This window comes from Neopsephotus bourkii, unplaced genomic scaffold, assembly GCF_033783945.1.
Source record: "Neopsephotus bourkii isolate Nb327-2 ecotype Australia unplaced genomic scaffold, CSIRO-AGI_Nbou_v1 NB_1825, whole genome shotgun sequence".
In the NCBI taxonomy this organism is placed as follows: Eukaryota; Metazoa; Chordata; class Aves; order Psittaciformes; family Psittacidae; genus Neopsephotus; species Neopsephotus bourkii.
Window position 1 is genome coordinate 11,734,487 of NW_026902298.1, and position 9,105 is coordinate 11,743,591.

Below are 9,105 nucleotides of genomic sequence, written 5' to 3' on the forward strand. Positions count from 1 at the left end.
TGTTTTGGTGGCTAACGTAATAATGCAGCAATTACAGCCCTGCTTTGGGCCTGGTCCAGCTGTTTGTCCAAGAGGTCTCTAGGTGCAGCTGTTCTCACCACCAGACCCAGATCCTTTTAGTTCCTGCTGAAATTGTGCCATAATCCTGCTTACAGATTTTGTTTTTCTTCCTTGAAAGCACCTGCTCAAGATGCATGCCCGTTTTTGGTATTAGATAGTCTGGAAAGGCAAAAGCCAAAGTCTTCTTTCAGGCATTTCACAGAGTGAGGTGAGCTCTCATGTTAGAAGCCCCTCTTTTGTAAGATCTGCAAATAAATTCATCTACATCCGCTCCACAAACTTGTGTTATACAGGACACTCAAAGCGGGCAGCATGAATTAACCTGCCCCTTGCATATGAGCTGGCTTAAGAAAATGCATATCACTACAGCAGTGAGTAGAATGTAAATATCTATAGAACCTTTGGCAGATAACTTGGATAAAACGAAGAGGGAGAAGATGTGCTTCTCTTTTGTTGGGATTTTCTCATCTTCTCTGTGCTTTTTGTCCCTTAGTACTAGTTATTGTTTGCCCAGGTTGTTAAATGTGCACAAAGGGGTTAAAATGGCAGGGACAGGAGCAATTTGGGAAGAATAGTGTTGTTATTCAGCTGAAACTGACTCACACACATACAATCCCAATGCCACCATCATCAGCATGTAGGGCCTCCCCTTCGGAGCAGGAGGAAATGAGCTGCGGCCCCGGAGGAGGCAGCTTGCTGGGGTCAGGCGGCACGTGCACGCCTGGAACGCCGGAGGTCCCAGTGCCAAGAAAAATACCTCGTCCGTGTCTCCTCTGTGCCGTTGGTGGGCAGGACAGCCCCCATGGCTTCCTCCCCGCTGGTGGGTACGAGGAGCAAATGGGGACGTGCACTGTTCTTGGGGCTGGACACCTGCCTACGTACCGCAGAACCATAGAATCAACGAGGTTGGAAAAGACCTTTAAGATCATCAATTCCAACCGTTACCCCATGCAGAGCTCACTGGCAGCACCTCAGGTTAGATGGGGCTGGTAGACCCCCATGCAGGGTCCAGGCTGCCCTCAGCCCTCACAGCCAGTATGGCCATGGCCCCTGAGGATGGGAGAGGTAGCAGGTTCATTGCTGGGACAGACATCCCCACGGGGCTCCTATGGCACCAACTTGCCAGTGGTGCACAGCACATCTTCTAAAGCTTATACCCAGAATATACAGTGATGACTTTCCCCCCCTTCCTATGCCCTTCATAATTTCAGCCTTTATTCTCTGATGCTCAGCAGCCTGATTTCCTCATGCCTTGTTCACAACCACATACATGCAGAACATACCACCAGCCTGAAGGCACTAGGAGTGTCGCTGCCTTTGCAAAGCACTGAATAACAACCTAAGCTGCAAAGAAGAAGACAGGCTACAGGTCCTCATTCCCAAACCCAAGTTTGGTTGGCTGTTCCTCAGCTGCCCTTTTGCAGACCTGCACCTTGCTCACAGAGCCCATTTCTTTCTTATTTTTATTCAAAAAATAACTGAGGTCACTTCAAACAATCCTCCTAATACTGGGGTGGGATGGACCTACCTTCATAAAGCTAATTATAACGTGTTCAGACTGAAAAAAACACCTCAAAACCACCAAATAAAGTGGGGCCCTCTTGCAAACGTGGCTGTTGTTGTCCAGTGGCCATTGATGGGCTGTGCAGAAAACTCTGTCACGTGCCACGACTTCAGAAAAGCATGAGAAAACACTCACAGCCTTCCCTTAGATAAGAAGCCACAAACAAATCAGGAACAACAAGCGAAAACTCAATTCAAGGTTTACGCCAGGATGGACGTTGTGCTACGATAAATTAAGGTGTTTTTCATTATTAAAAATAAACAAAGCAATGAAAGTGAACCATGTCACCATTCATAGGCTTAAAAAACATCTTTAATCTGCTTGGGAAAATCTTTTTTTCCCCCTAACAGGAAAAAATATTAGTTGTCCAGATAACAAGCAAAACAAAATCAACCAAAGGGCATCAAGAGACTTCCTGAAATGGAAAAAACAATGTTTTGTGTAACAAGCTTAAAAAAAAAAGAACAAAACATGCAGCAAGCAGAATGATTCCTCCAGCTTCTTCAGGTCATCAGTGGCTTCAGGAACATCAGGAAGAACTACACAAGCAGTTGAATGTTTTATTTAACCTTCCAGCATTTTACAGCTGTCCTAAGACTCTTCCCTTGTCCCTTCCCCCCCCCCCCCGGAAACCATTTGTCTTTCTAGTGCCTTATTTTTAACAGCTCAGCTCAACCCCAAAGGGACATTTGTGAAAACAACGAAAACCTAATCCGGCAACTTTGGGGTTCCCAGGACTGAAATAGCAAGCCTGATGCAAATCAGGATGGAGGCTGCTTTGCAAGAAGGAGCGATACCTCCTCCTCTCATAGAAGGAAGGGATGGAAGGAGGCAGAGCCACGATGATGGGCAGCCCAGCCCTGCAGCTGGGAGATGCGGGTGATGCTGGGCTGTACTAGTGGGGCGGCTCGGGGACCCCATTCATCCTGCAGTAAATCAGCCCCTGGAGGTACATGGGGAAGTTTGCACAATGTCTGCCCAAACTCTGCCTGGATCCCCGCCAGGGCTGGGGAACTTTCATTCTCATGAGTTCACAAATTCCACCTACAAGAGCCTGATTAAAACAATACGGGAGGCAGCATGGTGCTCCCCCCCGCATCCCTCTCTCGGCCACTGCGCTGTGAAACCACAGGAAATCATTAGCTGTGCCTGCTAAGAACTTCTGGATCCCAGCAAATTATTCACGTTTGATGTATTTGGAGCTTTTTTTGTTTGTTTAAGGTTATGATTTCCACAGACTCATTTGCAGTACTGATTTATGCAGTTTCTAGTGCTTGGCCATGTAGATTAAGCAGAGCAACAAAGTGTTCTAAGGCCTCTTGTGCTAGTTAACTCGGTTTTAAGTAACACCATTGCTTGCAACTGGGTAATTAAGCCATGAAATTATAACTGCTCCCTAATAGACACAGGAAGAGGCAGGCCCAGTCCTCACACATTTATGAGCTGGTTTCAGATGCTGAAAGACACTTTCTGTGGCTATTGACAGCAGAAATCAGTCCATTGAATGTCTGCAAAGAGTAATCCCTAGACAGGTGTAGCGCCAGCCAAAGCAAATTGGTTTAGAAATGTCAACATATATTCATGGATTATTTGCCCAGCTCAACCACTTATAGTAAATGTCAACAGATCTAGGAATAGGGTTCAACTTGCTGGTAAGGAAACCTCTAGCCTAGCATCAGATGCATGTGTTACAACAGGAAAGAAATGCAAGCCTGCTGACAAAAGGAACCCACCCCCCCGAAGGAGGTGATGAGAGAGGAAAGCAGAGTCAAATCCACATCCACATTTTGTGGGGTCACTTTGCCAAGGGACAGTTGGCAATCTGTGGTGCTTCAAGCATATCTGATCTACCCAGCCAGCACAAGGTCCATTTGTTCAGCAGGGTGGTTTCTGGTAGCCCAGAACAGGCCTGTGAGGGAGCCACCAGGTGAAAGGGACACATTTCCCATCCCACAACATGTGGGAATCTGGGGATGTGCCTGATGCTCACCTGTGCCCTTTGGCGAGGTGATATCCCATGTCTTTGCTCCTGCAAAGGACCAAACACAGGGCTTGCCACTGTTCCATCAACAGAGAGATCCATCACACCAGTCTGCTGGCCAGGAGCAAGAAACTCTAACAGATAAATCAAGTACCATATGGTATGCCGCATACAGTGCTAATGTTACACTCCAGGAGCCTCCATGTACCCAAACCAGAGGATGTGCCCCTGCTGGCAGTGGCAAAACCCAAAACTATCCTCAGGACAGAAAAGCAGCCCAGGGTTTGATTGAAAAAGCTGCCCAGCACAGAGCGCCCTCCCAGGGCAGGGCTAAGGTATCTCTGGGTTGGCTGTGAACTGCTCCATCCCTCTCTAAGCTCTCCCTCCCTAATCATCCTGTCGAGGGCAGGGAGCAACCCAAAGCTTCTTGCAGAAAAGGGCCATTGCTGTCAGCAAAGCAACAAGCTACTGGGATCTCCCTGCTTATCTGTGGAGGCTCAGCCATACCCCCTCCTAGCTGCTGGAAGCCTTTGCCCGAAGGAATAACTGATTTAAAGAGTCATTATTAACAACAAGCAACAGAACATCCATTTCATTTGATAGCTTTTGTAGACCTGGGACTCACTGCCCTTGGGCAGCACTCTGGGAGCACAAAGCTGCCCCAGGCTCATCTGCCCAGGGCACAGCCATGCTCACACTGCTCACCACATAAACCTGAACACCCAGCAGACACTTCCCTCTTTGTCTACCTGAGGTTTGTTCCAGGATAAGAACCATGCCAGAGGCCACAAACCTCTGCAGCAGCCACAGCCCATGCAGGCATAAACCAGCCTGGGGCCGGCTGCGGCATTTCCCCAGCCCCGTGGCTCAGCTCAGCCACAGGAAGGCTGAATTTTAATCTTACTGACACCTTGTTTACACCAGGGAACCTGCTTTGATTGCAGCTGGGCTTCAGCTTGCCTCTGCCAGACTTGCCTCGCACCATCCCTAACCCTTCGGTACAGACGCCATGGGAAGCGTTGCCCTCTCCCGTGGCTGCAGCCCACCTCAGAGCCATAAAGCACCTAGCTGGCAAGGAGATAAATCACCCAGCCCCACTGCCTCCATTCGCTCCACATTCCCCATCAACGGCTTCACCCTGCAGCCACCAGGCCCATCTTGAGCTGAAATGCACTCGCTCAGCTGCACCATATCCTGACAGGATGTCAGCAGTAAACAGTAGGTAAATACTCATGCTTTATCATCGGGTTGTATTTGTTGTTTTTACAGACCTGGACTAAAATTCCCACTGAAAAAAGTAATGCGCACGATAAAAGTAGCTTCTATTTTCTACCCACAGAAGAACCATGCGAAGAAAGCCATTTCCTTCATCGTTATTCCACACACACAAAAAAGGTTGATTTTTCACACCTTTTGCATTCATTTGCTTAATTCTTGGGAAAATATTTGATTTATTTACAAATTTACTTTATGGATCAATAAGAGCTAGCTCTGTCCCCCTCAAGTATTTGCCTTTTGCAATGCGTGCTTACCCTGCAATAAGCTAGAAAGCCCCATGACCATCACCAAGGGCAGAGCAGGCACCCACGCTGGTGCGACTGTTGCTTACACGATTCTAATTGGGTCTTGGCAAATAATTATGGGTGCCATTTGGAAGCAAGGCCTCTGCAAAAAGCACATTCCTACAAAACCAAGGGAGTTAGCGAGTGCAGCAAGCAAAGCTAACTCTGGCATGACTCGAACATAAACATGTTTGCTGGAAATCCCTGGCAGCATTTGCTCAGCGAAGGTTATTGTTAGAAAATGTAATTGATATTAATGTCTGGGGTTATCTCATCTGATTGTATCAGCAAAATATGGGTTCGCTCGGTAATTACTTTTAACGTGATTTTCGGGGGAAAGCAGTCGATGCTGGAGAACAGAGTTGTCTTTTTAAACGCAGCAAAATGCCGCCTAATTACGCATTAAACCCCAGGCTGAGGCAAGCAAGCAGCCCCCGTGCTGAGGCTGAGCAAGCAGCACTTGCCCATTAAACTTTGGATGATTCTCATAATCATTTCTCTATGGAAGTAACACTTTTCTGTGAAAAAATAAGGTTGTTAGCCCGCAGAACATTGAAATGCTACAATAGCTGCCTGCTCGGAGCTCACTCGCCACCTGCTTTTCCTTGTTTTGTTTTCTAGCCTCTAATTACTGAGCAGAGTCAATTCCTAATGAGGCAGTTTGATTTCCTGTTTTTCATACTTCTTGAGCCGCTTAAAGAGCCCGTCCAACATAAAAGGAGCCCTTTTCTAAACAGATTTTAAATTAATTATAATAACCTTGGCGGTGGTGGTTGTTGTTGTTGCTCTGCGTGTGTGCATGTCTCTGTGTGTGTGTGTGTCTGAGCGCATCTGACTTTTCCATGGCTGCGTTTCTCATTTAATGTTTCCACACGAAACAACCTTCTTTTTGTTTCCCTCCTGTTTTCCCCCCCCACCACCAACAATGCAAACTGGAAACTCTTGTCCAGGAAATTGTAGCCACAGAAACACTGTGTCTGGGGCTGAGGAGGAAAAGGTGGTGATGTCATGAATAATTGGGCTGTGAGAAAAGACGGAGCATGAATAAGGAGGGAAATATTCTGACGTCTGTCTTTAAAGCTGGAAGATAAACACTTGTTGTGAATGGTACACGCTGCCTTCCAAAAGGGCTGGTAGGAAGAAGAACCATATTAAGTGACCGCTCAGAAATATATGAATGATGCTAATGAGGTCTCTCAGCCCTCTGCTAGCCCCACCAAACACATGTAACGCCTCTCAGTTCATGTCTCGGCACTTCCCCTGTGGATATCAGAGGCACTGGAGGGCTGCTGCCATTCCTGGGATTTACAGAGGTCTTAGTCCTCCTCCTGCCTCTGCTCCTTCCTCCCTCTGTCCTTGCCTGCTCCCAAGGACCCTGTGGGACAGCAAGGGGCTGGGGCTGCACAGGCTGAAGATATGAGGTGGCAGTGAGCTCTGACCTTGCCCAAGAGAACCTGTTGGATCCTTCTGCTCTCTGGCTGGCCACAGGGATCCCACTGATGAGATGCCTTTGTGCAAGGATGGTACCAGAGCATCCTGGCACAGCAGCAGCCCCTGCCATCATCTACCTGCATTTCCCCAGCACCACAACTCTCATCAGCCCAGTCACAGGGTGGCATTCACTGGGGCCACTTGCAGAAGACACCTAAGGACTTTGCAATGATGTCAGCTCCCCCATCACCTTGCTCTGTCCATCCTCCAGCCCACAGGCTTCCCAGATGGGATGTTTTATCTGCAGCAGAACCCTCTGCCATGCCTTGGTACTGCATACCAATACAGTGCCATACAGACACTGAAGCATTGAGAATGTGGCTGATGACTGCTATGTGTTTGAATGACAGCTGAGGACTATCGTGCTGGGCCATTCGACAAGCTCAAGGGAGAGAGGCACTCCACATCCCAGAAGGTTTGGAGGAGAAAGCAACAGGCTTGCACCAGCAGTCCCTGGACCTGCTACGTTCACAACTGCTGGAGTTTTTGCTACGTATAATGCTCACTGGAGAAAACCCAACCTGCTGTTAGAAACATAGAGAACTCGGATCCATGCTATAGCTCTGAAAACTCGAGTGAGCCTCGGCCGGGGAGGGCTGCATTCCAACCCCACCCAAATCATAAAGCTGAGAAAACTTCAATGGGCTCGAGCTTCTGGATTATTATTATTATTATGACAGGGTTTTCCTCTCAGGATTCAGACTCACTCTAAATGGTGGGAAAAAGGGTTTTATACAACCTCCAGTCTCCACATGACAAAGTGACTGCCTATTCCTACAGTCATCTGAACAGAATAGACGGAATAAGCTATTGTCTGTGCTCAGAAGTCAGCGACTGCACCGGCACTTGATTGGTCCAGGATGTAGAGGAACAAAAAGGTCATTGAATAAAAGAAGAACAATACTTTTCATGAAACAAATGAGTTTTTGCTAATTTATAACATGTTTGGTTTGGGTATCATATACATCAAAATGATGTAATTAGTAAATGTCATTTTCTGAAGAGAGAGAGCTCAGCAAATGCTTAATGATGGGAATTTCCTGCCCTGGACTGGAGACTCTGGACTATCAGGGCATCATAAAGATGCTGTATTTCACTAATAATTAGAATGGGCTTGAAGCAGGACCTAAATGTGTGAGAGGGGAAAAAGGAAAAAGTTCGCCCACTGCAAAGGTTAGTTGCACTGAAGGATTAATGAGAGAAATAACCATGGACTGAAGGCTGATTAAAAACTGTCTTGCACATTTCACACTCAGTGTTTGAAACCTGGAATCTGAATTGGTCCCACCTCCAAATATCAACATTGCTCAAACCCGTCACCATTCAGCTCTGGCCCTGATCACTTGGCTGATAATCTTTCTGTAATGGGCATAATCATAAGTTCAGCTTCCCAAACACCTCAGTCAGAGGGACATCCAGACTGGGACATAACTTTTGCACTTTGTGCAGCATTCTGCTGAACACATTAAGTTGCAAGGGGGATTTTCAACAGGAGACACCCATATGCTCAATTCAGACCTCAACATCAGAAGTTTTGAGGGCACTGCTCAGCTGCATGCACACAGACATACATGGTCACATTCTCAGTGCAAGAGCCAGAGGTTACATGAGGGAAAAATTGCTCTCTTGATGCTGTTTGCTCAGAAAGGAGTCAGAAGTACTGGAGACCTCACATAGGAGACATTTCTCAGTGCCCCATTCCAGGTTGCACAAGGCCATCTCTCAGGACTCCCAGTAAGTAGTAAAGCCAATCCCACTGCAAGAATGAGGAACCTAGTGAAATAAAGAACCCTCTTGTTGAGGAAACAGTATTTTGCCCTTTCTTTGCAAATTAGACTCGAAAGTAAGCTGAGGGTAGACCAAGCCCACCAGAAAGAGCAGCTGGCAGCAGCAGCAAAAGCCAAAAGGTCAAAACCCCCTCTTCAGATATGTTATCAGCCCTCCTCAAATAAGTATATCAAGCTACATCTCGAAGACACCCAAAGAACCTCCTTGAAGATCTTCCTGCAGGTCCTGAAGCTGGTCCTGGGCTGGATGTTGTTGTAATGACAGAAAAAAGATGCTTATGCTTGTGTCATAGAATCATAGTTTGGATTGGAAGGGACATTTGAAGGTCATCTAGTCCAACCCCTTTGCAACGAGCAGGGATATCCATGACAAGATCAAGTTATAAGGGATGAAGAGACATAGCAAATAACTAGGGGACTACCAGACTCAAAGCGTCTACCAGAAAGGCTATGCCCTGACCTAGCTGGTCAGTCCTGGGAGATGACAGACAGAGATCCACTGATTTGTTTCCATTTCATTTGTGGTTGACCCTTTCCCTGCAGAAGTTTTGGATCAGTTTTTGGACCAAAAGCTCCTGCTGTAGCATGAAGATACTCAGGATGCCTCAAGAGCAGTGTATTGTGCTCTGGTCACCAGCACTCACGGGAGCAGCACTGCTC